The 18,077-nt window shown below is 49.3% G+C and overlaps 1 pseudogene; it reads right to left on the bottom strand.

Moving 5' to 3' along the window:
* Window positions 1-357: 357 nt before the first annotated feature.
* Window positions 358-16,580, bottom strand: LOC121851944 (annotated as a pseudogene).
* Between the last annotated feature and the right edge of the window lie 1,497 nt (window positions 16,581-18,077).

Genomic DNA, 18,077 nt, shown 5'->3' with positions numbered 1-18,077 from the left:
AAACCCCCCGCCCACCTCCTACGCATTTCACAAGTAGTACTAATCCCATACCTGCATTTTCCATAAATATGCTATATTCCTCTTGATATGCAAATTATTTTGTAAAGGCGCTCTTCCCCCTCCAACCCAGCTTAAATATATGCTCCAAGCCTGGGGTGTTTCATTCAGACGCTGTCTTCCCGACAGACCTGTTCTTCACCTGAGGACGGCTGCTTGCGTTGTGGCCGAAGCGTCGTGAGAATTATTTTATTATGTTTTATTTTTATTATTTTATTATTTCCCTTCTACGTGACTTTACCGAAAGAACCAAGAAGATGAGTCCTCACCTCAATAGTTTGTTAAAGTTATACTGGTGGCTCATTGTGTTTGTGCAAGCAGAGGAAGAAACTCACGGTGAGGGCTCTGTAGCTGCGCTACGGTGGCCATGAATTGCGACTGCCCCATGTGGCTCTGCGCGTGCTGCATCAGCGGCTGCTGCAGCCCGTGCAGCTGCTGCGACTGGAGCTGCATGGGCTGGAGGGTTGTGAGGCTGCCGCCCACGCTGTTGATGACGGGATGGACTGCGCCTGGCCGCCGCTCAGACCTGCAGTTTGGGGGGGGGGGGGGGGTCAGAGTGAGTTGATGTCCACGAGCAATGGAAAAAACACGGATAATCGCGTCGAGTGGGCCACACCGTGAATCACCCTCCTAGCGAGTTAATGAGTTCTCATAATGACTTCATTCAAGAATATGTTCTTCATGGGATTATTTTTACGCTTTTAGCCTCTCGAGGGGTTCTCTAGAGCTCCATCTAGTGGAGGTCTTTTCGCCAGCATTGGCATGAGCAAGTAATTGCAGGGCTGAAATTTTAGCTTTCACCACCTCGTTTGTATTGTAATTTTTTTCTCTTTGTATATACTCATGTTGCCTCCTTCAACCTAAATAATGAATTCTCACTTGCACGATTTAATGCGTGGATTGTGAGCGCGACAGTCGATTTCAATTCTATAAATCGACGCATCATTGAACACCTAACATGGAGCCATTCAAACCCAATTTCAACAACGTACGTATATAGGCATATTAAAGTATACTTTCATGAGCCATGTCTAAGAAATGTACCAAATGTGAAATGTCCTGGGCGTTGATGTGGCGAAGCTTAGAAACACTCACTCTGTGCGATGGCCATGACTCCGGGTAGCTGGGTCATGATGAGGTTCTGGTGAGGCTGCTGGGACATGTGGTGCGGAGAGTGCAGGTTGTGGATGTGCGTCAGGGTGCTCACGGGCGGCAGGGTTCCCCCAGAAGTCTGGATCTGGCACCACAGCGGTCACACAAAGACGACAACGAGAGAGAAAGTGTTGTGAGCACATAAAATGTGTGGAACACAGACAGGTACGCAAGATGTTCCTGATTAACGTGAAAAAAAATATTTTCAAAAACATTCCCAGCCCTTTGTCAATCCACTGCTGGGTGAAGGTTTTCTGTGCCGTCTCAGTCATCGCGGCAGTTGTTTGACCATACTTTACCATGTGTCAGTGTGGGTTGGTGAACGGGGAGGGGGGGGGGCAGGACCACGTGATATATCTCGCCACTTGTGTGAACCATGGCTGGATTTACATCACTGGAATCATTGTGTCGTGTGCTAACCACTACGTCAGCACTCCAAAGTTTAATTGGCAAATGATCATAATATTAGGGGGGGGCGGTGGGGAGGGGGGGGTTTCTGATCGTAACCAATACGGACTTCAAGGTGTAAAAAAGAAACCCCGTAAATATATATCCTGCGTGATGTGACACTTAGTCTGCTCCGTACAACTGTAGATTGCTGCGAGAATTAATCGCCGAGCCGGGGGCCCAAAACGTCTCCCCTCCCAGACGCAGGTGGGAGAGGGCAAGCGGGGGCCATGGGAAGGGAAGGGAGGTCCAGGCGTCTGCTGTCCTCGGGCTGTCGGCCTTAGCTACGATGCCACTTGCATGCTCCACGGCACAAAATTAAGTGAGCGGCTGACACCGCAAGCCAACCGCCTCCGCTTCCCAGAGCGGGACCGGCATCGGCGCTTAGTTCAGTCTGAGTGGACCTGGGGGAGGACGCACGCGCGCAGGGTAGATTAAGGCCAATTGTAAGCCATGTGAACGGTCCGCAGTGAGTACGACGAAGGGTTACTTTCTAAGACGAGGAGGGCTAACGGGTGTGAAGGTTATAGTGCCTGGTTTGTCAAGGGAAAATTTAAGTTTTTAGATCAAGTTTATTTTTCCTGTGTGGTGTATTTATTTCAATACCAGTCTTCCTGTAATTGAACAATACAATAGACTGCTGGCATCAATTGACCCATCATTATTCTCATCAACCATGATCAATCTACTGCTGGATGAAGGCCTTCCCTAGCTGTCGCCATACCCAGAGTCTCATGATTCAACTCATTAAACCATACCTTGTTTTAAGGGCACTCTATCCATCTAATCTGAGATAAACATGTGCTACAAGTGGAAAAGTCATCTTTTAATGCCCGGTCCGGCACTTGTAAGAACGCCTGCTGTTCATTCCCACTTACATTTAATGGATGTTCTACAGTAATGTGGAAAAAAAAAGTCACCTGTAAGAATAAATGTCTTTTCTTCATAAATAAATCAGTAAAAGTGTTGAATTTCTTTCATATTTCTCAAGGTTGAAAAATATAGCATATTATTATTAAGGAAACCGTATGTTCCTGAGAATAATCATTGCGCGTGAACGTCGGAAGCAACCGGAAAGAGAGGAAGACCTAACAGAGAATGGCTTGACGACGACATAAGAAGAGATCGGTGCCAGAAAGATGTGGCACTACTTGAGCATTTTGGCACAACACAGAGTAAAGTGTAAACAAATGACGATATGTGCAGTGGACACCAACGGGCTATCAGCACATGGATCGCGATGACGATGATGATGAAACGTTGTTCCACGAATGTAGGAGAATGCCTTTATAATCGGCCTTTTATAAATGAAGACTAGAGATGGCCATCAAAAGGAGCTGTGTGCGAGCCTGTGACTAAGGCTTCACCTCCATTGTGGGAGACACTTGCTGCAGCACCACCTGTCCCGTCGCCATGGAGATGTTGCCATGGTGACCGAGGGCGACACCACATCACCTGAGCCTGGCTGGCCATACCGGCCACTTGCCAGCAACGAGCATCCTGGTTTGCGAGAGGAAACACACAAAAAAACACGTGTTTTGACAATCAGGTAGCGGAACACCAAGAACGACAAACGTGTAACAACTGCGGAGAGTGTTTTCCTTTTTAACGGTTATAAATCTGTGCTTGATAACCACCTTTTTGGTGTACATTTCATCGTTTGTTGAACTTTATCTGCGCACATGGCTGAAGTAATTCATCATCGTCATTATTTATGCCTTGATACAGCACCTCGTACACGTATGAAACAAGGCCCGAAGCGCCAACGGAATGAGGAAGCACGTTTGAACACAGCACTCACGCAATCTTAGAAGCATAAAAAGACTAAACAACATTTTATGTTATTTAGTAGGAGAGTATGCTAAACGACCACATAGAATTTCGATTTAAAGCTTTCGTCACTGAAGGGATTCATCTTCTTGGTTCTTTCGGTAAAGTCACGTAGAAGGGAAGTAATACAAAGTCACGTAGAAGGGAAGTAATACAATTCTCACGACGTTTCGGCCACAACGCAAGCAGCCGTCCTCAGGTGAAGAACAGGTCTGTCGGAAAGACGGCTGCTTGCGTTGTGACCGAAACGTCGTGAGAATTGTTTTATTATGTTTTGTTTTTATTATTGTATTACTTCCCTTCTACGTGACTTTACCGAAAGAACCAAGAAGATGAACACATAGAACTCACGTATCGTGAATAAATTAAACGTTTAACGTGGAGAGATGGTGACATGTTGAACTTCGTTTGCACCGTACAGAGCCAACCATGCTAATCGAGGTGTGTGGGAAGGACAACACAAAAAAACACAAAAAAGCAGTTCTAAAGAAATTAGTTTTCAATCTAAACGTAAAATGCATAGCTCCAGTGGCTTCCAAACCCGTAATGCTCAAACAACAATGCACAATAAGCATGCGCACACTATGTTGAAAAGCGTGTTGTTACATCTGTGCAGTTTGTAGCACACACTATGCTCGCTTGGTGGTTAGATCATTCGACGAACAACCTATGCATAGAGACGTGAATGTAGAAAAAAAAAAGTTGAACAGCAGGAGGTCGATTGCATCATTTGCTTCGCAATTTCAGCACCTTGCCGTGCTCCCCATCTCCCTCCCTCGCCCCCCACCAACGCCCACACTCCCCCGTGGCACCACCAGCTCCTTATGCTGGCACACGTTTGTGACCTCAACACTTTCTAGCCACCGAGCTCAATGGATTCTTTCCGATACGGTTGTAATAACTGTTAGGCAATCTGTATATAAAAAAAAACAACGGCTACACCTCAACAGGTAGATTTTTTAAACCACACGCAAATAAACTAGGAAGGAATTACGGTGGTGGGTGGGGTGGGGGTGGGGAGATTTTTTTGCTTTTAATGTTTTTTGTGTCGGTGCGAGCTTGTCTCAGCTGGCTCAGTGGGCGGCTGGGGCGGGTGGCGAGGGGGGGGGGGACGGGGCTGGGGGTGCAGGTGGGAGATGAGGTGGTGGTGGTGGTGCTCGCTAACAGCACTTGCCCCTACAGTCTGTTAAGGCTATACGGGGGATCTTTGTCTTGTTTTGATGGGAGAAAGTGTGGTGAGCGGTGGCACGGCGGTCAGCGCCCTGTGCTACGAAACTCGACTACCCGAGTTCAATTGCCGCACGCGACCAAATAACACTGGCAAATATTTGCACCAGGCCTGGGCCTCTTCTAGGTCGACTCGGCCTAAAATGAGTATCTGGCGCGATGCGCAAACATTGCCACTCTGGAGACGAATGCCGCCGGGCGTGGTGCTGGCCACACCACACCCTCGTGTACCATACCGGCCTCCATAGGTGCTCGCTAACAGCACTTGCCCCAACAGTCTGGTAAGGCTGAATGGGGGATCTTTGTTTTTGGTGGTGGGAGAGCAGTGCATTAGCGCGCGAAAGCCGAAGCAGGTTGCACAGCAAGAGGCTTGATTGGGGTTTTTTTTCAGAGCAGATGACTTGCGTCATTCCAACTTGAACTGTTGTGACCCAGCAAGAAAAGATAACAATTTACAAAAATCTATTTTAAAAAATCATTCTTTACTATGCTGCAATGAATGAGCGTTCATTTCTATTACAGGTTTGGCATACATTCTAATTGTTGAGTGTATATGTATATTATGCATATGCCATATAGTTTTACGTCTAGACCAAGAAAAGCCTCAACGAGTCTGCCAAACTTACTTACGCAGTCTGGTGATGTCTCTACCTGATTACGCTTTAGACAGTCTGAATCAGACACAGAAGTTTTAATTGTCCCTGGTGTAGGAGGTTGGTAAAGAGACGGATTGTTTACCACTTGGCTCACACTGTTATCTCGACCAGGGTTTTCCAAACTGCCTGGCCTCACGACCTACCAAGGTGCAACTTTCTACGTTCATATACAAACTAACTTAATTCACAAGCTGTACGTGCCTGGTGATTAATAACATATTCCACATCGCGCAGAGAACACAGATTCAAAATAAAGCAACTAATGTTTTTTTTCCGGTCATTGCCAATCATTAGGCATCAGCGTGTAGCAGCTTCATTTGTATTTTAATTGGAAAAGTTTGATAAGGATGGAAAGGTGGACCCTGGTGGTTTGCAACGACTGGAGTTCGAGAACCCCTGATCTCGTCGATATCGGGCACTTTGGGATCAGAAGTTTTACATTCGAAGGCCAGAAAACTTGAGAATGCTCCCTCAACAGTGCCTGCCACCACACCACTCATGACACAGATATTTATTGATACTGCCAGATATCTAAAGCAAGTCATTAATAATTTCCGTTATGAAGAGAAACCCCTTAACAAAGCGGAATGTATGTTTTTAGCATTCACTATTAGTTTTCATGCAAAACGCAAAGAGAACAATTCAAGACGAGAATTGTCAATGCAATTTCTTGCTTCAGGTATTGACCTCTGACCCATGCTGACAGCCCTCACTTGAAACTTGAAAGAGGAGCCGTGTCCATACCGTATCTGTTTTACAGCTCTGCCGTAAAGGTGGCTGTGGACTCCTGGCTATAAAACCTGGCTTTATATTTCTGAGCACCTCTGCAACCACCCACCCACCCCAACCAACCAACAGCCCCTCGCCCTGTGCAATCGCAGAGCTCGGCTCAGCCGCTCCTCACCAAATGAAGGCCCCACTCTCCCTCCCTCGCTCCCTCCTGTCTCGCAACCCCCCACGTGGACTGTAGGACGCCACTTAAGGGCTTGTTTGCAAACCCAGTAGTAAACGTCTCTCTGCCACCTTCCAGTGTCGCGGCACACCTAACGCTCTCCCGGCAGTTGGCGAAGGTCCCAGGGTGGTGGACGCTAATGGCTGGGAAGGTCATGCGGCGCAGAGGCGGCCGAGAGCTCCGTCTGAAGAATCAAACGCTGGACTCTGCTCCTTGCCGAGTGTCCTTGCGTGTGCCGTGCGTTGACCGCGCACCTCGTGCGCACACCGTGATACGCCTGGGGTTTTTGTTGCCAGAAAGTGGGTATATAACCATTCATTGGCCATGACAGTGATCCGATGAGTTTGTCACTTTTCGGGGTTACGAGGTATGTATTGTTCTTTGGCAGGGTTTGCATTGCTTTCTGGTTTTTTTTGTCTCGTCTGTACAGTTTTTTGTTCACTCCATTCGCCTAAATCTCTGGATTAAAAAAAAAATCGTCCATATTAAAGTGAAAATCCTCACGTGTCATGGCAGATCCTTCCTCACTCCCTTCAGCAATGGAAGTTTTCTAGTCAAGCCCGGCATGCGATTGCGAAAATCCCAAGCAAACCATCGACCCCACACTAAATTGTGAAAAATTCAACAGGTGCATTGAAGCAATCCACCGTAACTCAACCAAAGAAATATCATGCATTACTCATCTGGGCAGTCTTACAAGTTGCTGTTTATCCAGCCATATGCACGAGAGCCTAAATGTACCAATAGCATAACATTTGTGGACAATTTGTATACATCGTACGTAAAATATTTGTACATGCACGAGAAGGAAACTGCCACTACTTGGACACATGCAGGATGGACAACAAAAGGAAAATTAAATGTGTGTTGTTTGGAAAAATGGAAGAAGCCAGAAAGAGAGGAAGACCTAACAGAGAATCCCTTGACGACATAAGAAGAGATTGGTGCCAGAAAGATGTGCCACTACTTGAGCATATTGGCACAAGACAGAGGACATTGGAAACAAATGACGAAATTTGCAATGGACACCTACCAGGTTATTTGCCCATGGATCGTGATGATGATATGCACAATTCAATGTATGTACCAAGAGCATAAGAATCAACATGCCTACTGGAAAACAAAGAACCTAATGTTTGTTTAATTACTCTAAAAAGTTTTGTTGGGCTTCTCTGCACTGATTTCCATCAGTTGTCAAATGGTCGATAATGGTTACGTTCAAAGACAAAGTGTAAAGACAACACTACATGTCAGGGCACGTCGACCGTGTTTAGCGCCGACAATTTTTCATCCTCCCGCAGAGCCATTACATTAATGAACACTGTCCGGGGAGCGGTGTGATTGAGTCACGTGGGTCTCAAGTTAATTCTGCCGTCGCCGGATCACACTGACTGCAAATGAGGCACATACATGAGCACAGTCATGCACCAGGGCTGACTTTCCAAATGCCTCGTCTGAAAAATTCTGAAAGTTTACCGAAACTGTGTAAGCCATTACCATGGCTAAGTAAGCAATTTAACCACGTAACGGAATCAGACAATTTATCTTTTCCTCTTCTTTTAAAACTATACTGCTCTTGTAAAGCTCGTTTTTATTTCCTATATAATTGAACTGAACATTTCTCTCTTGACGGGTACTTTCCTCCACACAGTACTGGGAGGGTTGGGTGTGATCTGTTTTTACTGCACTAGGCCAAAGCCTTTCCACACAGCAGTGGAAAGCGTGACGTTGCCACAATCTTGATGCCAAGACAAACTCAACGGAGGCCGAATGTTTGATCAGAGGTGCAGCAGTCGCCTCTGACTACCTCATCACATTCCCATCAGACGGTCTCTGCTAAGGAAGAGAACACGAATGTGATAACACAAGCAGAGCTTGTATACATGTCAGTGGTATACCGTCATCCGTCGTAGGCATGCAACGTGGTATCGATTCGTCCATTGAAATTGATCGTTATGCATGGATAAAGTAAGAGAGGATACATTGGAAATGGAATGAGCAGGAAACGTACAAACTGTTCTATTAAAGAAACGAAGAGCATTGTATCACACAACAGTGGAGGCTACGCATCACAGGTAGACCACATGGCGAAATACTGAAGTAATAGCAGGTGAAGATGTGGAAGAACAACAACGATTTATTGGGGTAGATTTCGTTGCAAAGGCCATTCCTACCGACGTACTCAAAGGCGTTTAGTGGGGTCCCAGAATGCAACTGTGGAAGCTCGCAGAACACAACGAATGACATAAGTTTACTTCAGGTGTTTTCCAAGGAATACTTTCACGCGGAAGAAATTGTAACACTGATGATAGCCGGGAAATTGTTCTTACATCGATGAAGGAAGCTGGCGAAGGTGAGTGTGGAAACACAAACAGTGTAGAGACACGACGATAAAAGAAACCTGTTGGTGGTCCAAGGAGGTTCAGGATGTAGCGAAAATAAAGCAGGTAAACTTCAAGAGCAGGTAAACTTCAAGAGATGCAGTTTATTGCGAAGATATAGAGGAGTATGGAAGCGGTGCGATGCATCTAGACGATGCTTGTTTATCAAGGAGTCTCAGAGGGGAGGAACAGGACATCAACGGAAATCGGTTTGGCGTCGTGCTTGGCAAACGAACAGCAGATCTGCAGTTAAAATGTTGGAAGAGAAATACGGGGGGACATGGCGAGAGTTGTACATGATCTATATTGATTTAGAGAAGGCATACGATGGGGGTGTCAATAGAACTGTCGTGGTGGGCGCTGAGGACGAGGAATGTTCCAGAAGTCAGGATTATCTAGGACAAGTACAAAGACAGGTTGACGTAAGGAAGGAATGCTGCTGGGTATCGTGAGTACAATACATACGAGATGGAAACAAATCAGACACAAAAACCCTTTGGATAGTGAAACTGTATTGAATCTCTGAAGGCTGAATCCTAACGTGCCTAATGCCTTGTGTAAACAATACGCAGTCAGCATGAGTGTTGGCGCAATGGCTAGCGCACTGCGCTATGATCCCGCCCATCCTAAGTCTGATTACATCGGCCGTGGCTAAAATCAGCGGGCGAGCGATGTCGAAACAAGTCCCGGGCCCATCCCCCCCTTCACCAACATGCACTGACCAGCATGGTGAAGTATGGTCAAACGAATCCGCACGACTGACACGGCTCATGGAACACCTCTCATCCAGCAGTAGATTGACAAAGGGCTGTGATTTTTTTGTATTAGTTACGGAATACGTTAAGATCTATTAGAAGCAACCTCGAAACCGATGCCTGCATGTGGTGATGCCGCATCAATTAAGAGTGGAGCCGAGGTTGTTGAACGGGGTGGGGTGTGTCAATGGGGCTGTTGCTCCAGCAGTAGTTGCCATTCGTCGATACGTGTGCGTGTGTGTGGACGGTGTTGCCCTTTTAACCTCTGTGCACGGGGGGCACAAGACACCAAAGCAAACGGCTCGTGTCCACGCTGGGGTAATCCCTATTTAACCTCGGTGTAATCCCTTCGAGTGGCACAATGACGCTTTTATGCATCCAAAAGGCCCCAACCAAGCCAAGACGAAGCACCGCTGGGCAGACAGATGGGGGGGGGGGGGTGGAGAGGGGGGGGGGCGATGGGGATGGAACGTGCGCGGGCACAGCGCTGCTTTATCTCGCCCGGCCCCCCCCCCCCCCTCAAGAAAACAAAAGCGGCCACCCTCTTCAAAGTGCGGAGAGAACCCCTTTGTCATTGTTATCACTTCACCACGGCGGGACAATAGGTTGAGGATGGGTGGTGGACGCCTCTGATGCATGCGACTGCCTTTCTCTCCATTCTCTGGCACCGATATCATCCCTCCTCGGCTATCAAGATTTAATTGTTGGGCTGGCAAGCACTTTGAGACGGCTTTTGGCTCTCTTAAAGCCTCGCCTCAAACACGGCCTCAAACACAGACACGGAGGGCCCTGTTTGGGTTTCTGGAGACAGCCATAATTATTAATTGCTGCAAGTGGAAGGATTGTTTGCGCTTCTGTGTGTTGTATTCAGTGTTCAGCACTATCACGGCGCTTTTCAGATTTGCTTTTGAGATTTACACACACGCGCGAGATAACTTGCAATAACGATATTGATAAAAAAACATTTTACAATAACATTGACGGCGAGTTTCTCCCGAGATGCGATAACCCCCCTACAGTAATTTAACCTCGTAACTTTTAAAAACATTTTCGCCGACGACACGGTTTTAAAATGTCACCGACTGCGCGGCTAATTTTGGGAACGTTTCCTATAAATCCGTTCAAATGACACGCGCTATCCCTCAGCTACCCCCCTCCCCACCCACCTCCCCGGTTAATGCGACACTGACATGCCCTCTTGTGTACCCGTTATTAGCACATGAAGGAGTTTGGCGGTGGGGGGGGGGCGGTCGGCTCGAGACAACACGGACGCACGCGTCTGCACGAGCGGGGATCGGACGGTCGGGGCAGCCCTCTCTTCTGATGCCCAGCAAGAACCACGCCTTCTGCGTGACCCCAGGAGAGAAAGTGTGCACCCCTTTGAACGCGTGGGGTCAGGAGGAGGGGGAGCCGATGGCCGGCTGACCTTGGGGTCACCGACGTCTCATCCGTCCTGCTGCCCGGTGCCTTTTGAGGTTGAAGGGACACGAGGTTGAGGTGTAATCGGCGTGTGCGGTTGGCGGTGAGCGGCGACGGTGGGCTGTTTGGCCGAGCCGGCGATTCAGAGGACTGCCTTGAGCGATGCCTTCAACGGAAATTGCGCGCCGATGTTTTGAGAGCGCATTTGTGACGTTGATTCTTTTTTGCTGCCATAAATGACTGCATAATTGATTGAATGCTGCTGCTGCTGATGGTGGAGACTAATGATTTTAACGATGAATGTTATGATAAAACTGACCTGTTCAGTTGATATTTGGAAGTACCGTATCTTACAATTTCCCTCTATTCTCGTCGTATCCGATAGATCGCTTACAAATATATTCTTACCCTCACAACAAAACTCGTTTAAACTAATGCACATTGGAATCTGTTGTGCCTGATGCAAACTGTAACAGCGCTCGACACCACAAGAAAAACCACAAGAACAACACAAACCTATGGTTGAATCACTGCCTCGAACCCTGACACTTTATCTCATCACCACCGCACGAGGCAGATGAGAGAGCCCGTTTGAGCCGCAGAGGAGAGGCCTGTCCGCGCCTCTCGTCGTCGTCGCTGTGAACATCACCACCACCACCACGTTTTTTTGACCGCTCGACCATGCGCAAAAAGACCTCCAGCCAGACACGGAGAACGAGGCTCAAGAGACAAAAACAAAAACCTCCCATCATAAACCGCCCGGGCCCTGCCATGCCGAACAAGGAGGCGGTGACACATTCAACAGCTCGGGATGAGATAGATTGCAAGTGGGGGGCAGGCGGGCAGGCGGGCGGGGGGGGGGGTGGGGGGCGATCGCTGTAAATGACCCCCGGCTGGCGCGCACAAAGCCGGGGGTCCTGGTAACAAGCGCGGGAGGCTCTCATCACCCCCATCACTCCGAGCAAGCACAAAAGGCGTGCCCGGTACGACACAAGCGAACAAGGTGATGAACTTTCACCCTCCCCCCCCCCCCTTATTCTGGTGACACCCACCCGAGCTCGCTTGCTCGTTTGATGGCGTTATTTTTCTGCGCTTGTGGAAACCGCGTGCCATGACCGCTTTGCCCCTGTTCGGATTGTTTTTTGCGCGCTCTCTCCCTTTGCGCCTATTGCTACGTTTAATTGCACGACGGAGGCAGAAGGGCTCGTCCCAGTTGGCTTCGTGTGGGCCTGTGTTGTATGGATATATAATGTGTATACTAATGTTGTTGGGAAAAATAATGATTGCGGAGTGCCTATGTATGTATGTTGAACTTCTTTCGCACCGTACATAACCAACCGTGCCAATAGGAGATGTGTGTGGGGGGGGGGGGAAGGACTACAAACTAAACACAAAAATAAGTGAGAAAGAAATGGGTTTTAAATCTAGATTTAAAAGTACATAGCTCGAGTGGCTTCCTAATATCGAAAGGAAGAGCGTTCCAGACGGCCGCAGAAGTGCATCTGAAAGCGCGCGATGCAGTGACCGTCTTTGTTCGATGGTTAGACAGCACCATGCTCGGCTACGTCCATCTCCCCGTTGCTGAAAGGTTGCACATGGCACCAGAAATGCAGTCGGGATGCGAGCATAGGATTTATGAAGGCCTAGAAATTATTAGTCGTTACATTATGTATTGTGTACGTAGTATGTTGGCATACGCCCTTATATTGGACGGCAATCGAGACTTGAGTTTTATACATTTATCCAGGAAAGCTTCGTTTGAGTCTCAATACTTTTTTCAGGAGGGTCCTACGTTTGGAAATTCCATGAAGGAATGTGATTGAGTTGTGCATACTGGAGTACACATTGAAAACCAACCACTCTGAACTCCTCACTTATATATTCAAGAAACCACTGTTGCAACCCTATCTCCTGGCCATTTCACAGCCCAAACATCTGCAATGATATCCCAGGGTAGTCTCCCATCCAAGTCCGAACCAATCTCCACTCCGCTTAGCTTCCAGGATCTGTAAGATCGGACTATGTGGGTTTATAGAACCATGTCAGGTCACAATCATTGGTGTAAAGTGCATTAAGGACCGACTCCCTGTCACGAGTTCATCTGCCACCACAGTGTCCTGTACTAAGTGCAGCACTTGGAACTCCTATAACTTCAGAACTCCTACAACTGAGCTTCCTACAACTTGACACACATGAGGCTCACTGCCACATGATTCATTTGCTACCGCCGTCATTCGAGATGCAGTGTGTCATTGACAAGTTAAACGAAAAGAGATCAAAACAAATTAACGGTTCTGCCAGGCCGGTGTGTGTGTGTGTGCTACGATTCTAGATTTGAAGCTTTCGTGACTGCAAGGATTCATATTCTTAGGTTTTTTTCGGTAAGTCACGTAGGTAAGATTTTTTTTTTTACTTTTATTAATTTTCATTTTTTACCTACGTGACTTTACAGAAAAAACCTACGAATATGTGTGCTACGAACCCAGCGAACCAAGATCAATTCCCGCTCACGGCCAACACCGGTGACGATTATCTGAACCGGTCCTGAGCCTCCCCTGGTTCGACTCAGTCTCAAATTAGCACCTGGTGCGGTGTGTAACCGTCACCACTGGGGAGACAAAGGCGGCCGGGCGTGGTGCTGGCCACCCACCCCCTCATCTACTTCATAGGTGCTCGCTAACAGCACTTGCCCCAAAAGTCTGTTAAGGCTATACGGGGGGGAGGGGGGGAATCTTTGTCTTTGTGTGTGCACGACGTCACTGTGAGGCCAAAGGTGGCTGGGCGTGGTGCCGGCCGCCGAGTTTATGTTGTGGCATAGCTGCAGAGTGTCGGGCCCTGCCAAGCGGTGCGCTTGCGGAGGGATGATGTTGTCCTGTGGCGCGTACGCCAGGCACGTCGGCGGCTTTGTAAACGCCGTCGAACCCTAACTCGAGCACACGCCTCATTTTAAAGAAACTCTCAGCTGCTGAGATGGGGTGCCGCTTTTTGCGCTGAGCGTTTCATCATCACCGCAGAGAGCGTTGGTTGTTTGGTTTCAGACGCAAAAGGGGACGGGGCGTTCGGACGCGAGCAACCGAGGGTACGGAACGACGCAAGGAAATCTTGGGCCCGCGATGCGTGTATCGAGGGATGAATTTTCATCGCGACTTGCGCGCGTTGCGAAAATAAGACTCGCGGAGCAGACGACAACCTGCGCAAGCAAGTCGGCGCCGAACGAGAAATTGTCACGAACGTGACGGGACCTACGAGAGGGACTCTAGCCTCAATCGTGACAGTTCATCGACTCGCTCTGGGGGGTGACTCGTTACAAGCCGACAAGCCCGTCCATTCGTGAAGCCATTGGCACACGTCGCAGATGGCTTCTGTCTGCCCCCAACTGAACGACGCTTGTTTTTTTTCACGGCAAAAACAGCCAGACACACAATATCCTCCAGACAGACGATGCCGCCGGTATAGGTGCGTACCTTAAAAAAACATACCCACAATACTTGCTGCACTCATTTTACGAAGGATTGTGCCAGTTAGCATTACGTCGTCACGGGGTGGCGAACGTTTTCTGTTGACACTCTCGGGGTGAACGGCGCACCGCCTCGCATCAGCGAAGAGGAACCTCCCTAGCGAAGACGTCACAGAACCTCTTCTCGATTGCCTTACACAGGCAGGCATCTTATCGACTAGATAGCGAACGTATCTCTGTGCCCAGTAAACAGTGTCCACTGTATGGAAGTCGAGCGCAGATGTCTCGTACTCGAAGAGACAATTTAGGACAAAACTGTAGCGTCGGAGCAGCCGCTGACGGCAGGGTCCCCACCAGCAAGGACATCTGCCACGGAGACGGAGTCGCGAAAACAAACTCGTGAGAGATGGTGACAGCTGAGGGGACGGCCTTCATCCAGCAGTGGATTGATCGCGGCTGATGGCGAATAAGGAAAAGTGAACATGCAAAAAGTAAAAAAAGAAAACCCCTTCAGCCTCTGTCACAACGAGCCGCAGTGATCTCACACGCGAGCCGGGAACCGCGCGGCATCATGAAGCCCTCACCCCCCATCACCCCCGCGCCAAGAGCGCACACACACACACACGCACCGTCACATCCGCAGTGGTACGGTCAGCAGTTGTGCAGATGCCGGGCAGAGATTACTCGCCGAGCACACAAAGATATCGACTCAAAATATTCCACGTATGCGCACCGCACGTACCCATGGAGCGGCCCGGGGACGGCGAGCCGTGCATGCCGCCGTGCTGCGCCTCGCCGCCCGTCTCGTACGCGTCCTGGGCCACCTTGTGCCGGAACGCCTCCTCCTTCCGCCGGTTGGCAAACCAGTTGTAGACCCGCACCTCGGTCACCAGGTTCGAGCCCAGCCCGTGGGCTTGGGACGGCGAGACGCCGCGCTGGATGCACTCCGCCCTGCGCGCGAAAACGACGCCGACGACGCACCATGGTCAGTGGCATTTGCGCGCCGTGCGCACGAGGCAAATGTTTCCGTGCGACTCCGACGCGCGCCTGCGTACGCGTGACGGATGCCACGTCCGTCCCGGCTGTACCTGGGGACGGCTCGGGCCCTGGCATGCTAAAAGAAACGAACACAAAAAAATCTCATCTCACCTGTTGCACTCCTCCACCAGGGCCTCCCGCTCCTCCTTGCTGGGGTTCTTCTGCCGCTCGTACGCCTGCCGCAGGATCTGCTGCGACGCGGGCCCCCACTTGAAGCGGTTGCGGCGCGAGCGTTTGTTGGGGGGCTCCTCGCCGGGCCCGGCGCCGGTGGTGCCGGCGAGACCGTCGTCCACCATGCCCTGGGGGGCGCCGCTCACCACGCCGTGGCTGAACTCTGCGGGGCGAGCGCACGCTGCTGTTTAACAACGGCCGCGATCGTCGTCATTTAGCATCAGCCACGGTCGGTCCGCTGCTGGATGAAGGCCCCCCATCCCCGTACCCCGATTCCCCCCCCCCCACCCCCGAAAAGATATCACCATCACTCGCGATCCAGCCCACTTTTACGATTGTGGCGGCATTCTCCAGATTATCAATACGCTCCAGAAGTGACACCAAAAAACTTGTGCCCAGTACCAACAAGATTCTACAAATCTGGTCACACGCACATAGACAAAGATCCCCCGTGTAGCCTTAACAGCCTGTTGGGGCAAGTGCTGCTTGCGAGCACCTTTGAAGGCCGGCACGGCACACCAGGGGGTGGGTGGCCAACACCACGCCCGGCCGCCTTTGTCTCCCCAGCGGCGATGTTTACACACCACACTAGGTACTCATTTGAGGCTGAGTCGGGACCGGCTCAGGACCGGTTCAGATAACCGCCACCGGTGTTGAACGTGGGCGGAAATCGAACTCGAGTCGCCGGTTTCGCAGCACAAACACACACAAACACACACGTGCACACACGCCGCACAGGGCGGAATAAGTGCACCTCATTATCCGAGGAATACGGCACGAGAAGAAGAGACAGGACTCACGTCTCTGGATCTCACGCTGCTTGCGGATGTACCAGGCGTACAGCGCGGCACGCTTCTGGTTCTTCATTGGCGTGCCCTTGTTGAGGTGCTGCGACAGGTGCGACTGGTTGAGGCCCGTGGCATCCACCACCTCGCGCTGCGGGATGTTGTGCTGCTGCATGTAGCTCTTGACGAGCTTGGAGACACGCCATGGGTCTTCCCTGCTGGGCCACGCACACACAAACGCACGCACAGACATGCACGCGCACACACGGACGCACCACGTGCACACACAGACGCACGCACAGACATGCACGCGCACACACGGACGCACCACGGACACACATCCATGTGCACGCACGCACACACAGGCGCACGCACACAAGGGAAGAGCCAAACACGGGTGTTAGCAGGCCTGATGAGAGGGGGATGGAAGGTGGCACAAGGTTACCAAGTGCAGTGGCTCCCCCGAATATAACAAGCAGATATGAACTTTCATTCGAATTCAGTTATTTTTCCCCACGCTTACATCGCAGCATCGTGAGAGGTGGCGACCGCTTTGGGAGGCCTTCATCCAGCGGGGAATTGTTCATAGCTGATAATAATGATGAATAAAGTACACGTTATACAATTAGTAGTAATTGTATAATTAGGAATAATAGTTGACAATATAACCAATGCATGGCATAGACATCAGACCTATGATAAATAATGAATGTAGGCTACCTGGCGATGTAGTTTTGTGGTTAGAATGTCAGCCACATGTCATTTGCGAAAAATGTGTTGATCTAATCTCTGTCCCGAATAGAAAACAAAAAATATCGAAAAGCATGCACTTAGCAAACATTACCAACATTGGCTACAACCTCTAAGCCCAGGCGAAGCTGCTCCCTTTGGCAATGGCTATGGGGGATAAGAACGAGATGGGAGCTCCAGCCAACATATACCGGGGGCCCAACATTTCCCAATGGGCCTGGGTAATAGGGTTGTATCGATGCGTCGCTTAGTCGAATAAAATATGGTCTTGTTCTTGCGATACATGTATTGAATTGTGTGTTTGAGAATAGATTATTTAATGTTCCAAATTCCAGCACTCTCTCTAGATCAAGAGGCAACTTAGTCGCTAGAAGTTCATTATATGTATGTTGAACTTCTTCCGCACCGTACGTAGCCAAACCGTGCTAATCGGAGGTCAGAAAGAAACAATGTGTATGCAAGTCTTCACCGCAATACATAACAGGACTCCCAGCATGCCTTGCGTGTTGTCTTGCAAACCATGCCCGAGTTCCTGTTTGACTATCAGAATATGTATTATAATTCTGCATGTATACTGTTCTATGAACGGTAGTTATGTGTGACCCCTGCCGCCACTAAAGATTGTGACACAATGACCAGAATGTTAATTAACACAAATATATAATTAATTGTTTAATCGAATCGCAATTCATCCGAAGAGTGAGCGGGGCTTGTCATTACTGGCCTAATAAATCTCCATCTTGGTGATTCCTCGTCTTCATCAGATTTTTCGTTCAGATGTAGCAGCTGCCACGTCTTTTTTTAAAAACCTTACGAAGGAGTATGTGTGTAGTATGTACGTTTAACTTCTTTCGCACCATACGTAGCCAACCGTGCTAAACTGAACACAAATAGTAGTTCTTGACAGTTGTCATCATCATCGATCACCATCACTCGACTTGAGGCTTCTCGATTCCGCTGCTGACGACTTGCTTCCCAAATGACACTCTCTCCGATTGCC

Source organism: Callorhinchus milii, unplaced genomic scaffold (genome assembly GCF_018977255.1).
Source record: "Callorhinchus milii isolate IMCB2004 unplaced genomic scaffold, IMCB_Cmil_1.0 Scaffold236, whole genome shotgun sequence".
Lineage (NCBI taxonomy): Eukaryota > Metazoa > Chordata > Chondrichthyes > Chimaeriformes > Callorhinchidae > Callorhinchus > Callorhinchus milii.
Note: the sequence above shows the minus strand (reverse complement) of the source record. Positions and strands in the feature narration are given on the sequence as shown.